The sequence below is a fragment of the Penaeus monodon genome, chromosome 34, assembly GCF_015228065.2.
Source record: "Penaeus monodon isolate SGIC_2016 chromosome 34, NSTDA_Pmon_1, whole genome shotgun sequence".
Lineage (NCBI taxonomy): Eukaryota > Metazoa > Arthropoda > Malacostraca > Decapoda > Penaeidae > Penaeus > Penaeus monodon.
In genome coordinates this window covers 2,057,643-2,058,408 of record NC_051419.1, presented here as the reverse complement: position 1 = coordinate 2,058,408, position 766 = coordinate 2,057,643, and positions in this window count along the sequence as shown.

Here is a 766-nt window from a genome sequence, read left to right as displayed (position 1 = left end):
TAAATAACGTGCCGTGTGTGTGCGTTTTTTTTTTCTTTTTTATGATGAGCGTGAATGGATGTGACCAATAGCAGGGGAGGTAAAAGACCCAGCGGGCGTGGGCGTGGGAAGTACCAACACCCATGGAATGCAGAGTGGGCGGTATGTGCAACGAGGGAGGGAGGGAGGGAGGAGAGGGAGAGATTAAAGGGAGGGAGGGAGGATGGGAGGGAGATAGGAAAGGGAGGGAGTGAGAATGGGATGGATGAGAGAGTGAGAGGGAAGGAGAGGGAGGAGAGGGTGGGAGGAGGGTGGGTGGGTAGAGTAACAGGTGGTTAAAGTGGTGGGGGTAGGGGGGCAGGGGGCAGGGAGAGGACAAGGAGGAGGAACAGGTGGTGAGGAAGGGGGGGGGCAAGGTGGGGTCATAGGGGGTGGAGGTGATGAATGGGAGGAACGAGTAGAGGAAAGACAAGGTGGAGAAAGTGATGGAGAAGAGGGGGGGGGACAATGAAGGAGAAGGGAGGGTCACAGGTGGTACAGGCAGAGAGGAGCGGAAGCGAGGGAGGAAGGAGGAGAAGAAGGAAAAGGAGAAGGAGGAGAAGGAGGAGGAGAAAGAAAAGGGAAAGGAGAAGGAGAAGAAGGAGAAGGAGTAAGGATGGAACAGGAGGAGGAGGAGGAGGAGGCCCCACGTAAGCTCGAATCAAGCAGGAGGCATGTCCGGTGTCCAGAGCGTCACGCTTGGGGGAGAAAGGGGGGGAGGCTGTTTGAGTACTGGGGGGGGGGGGGG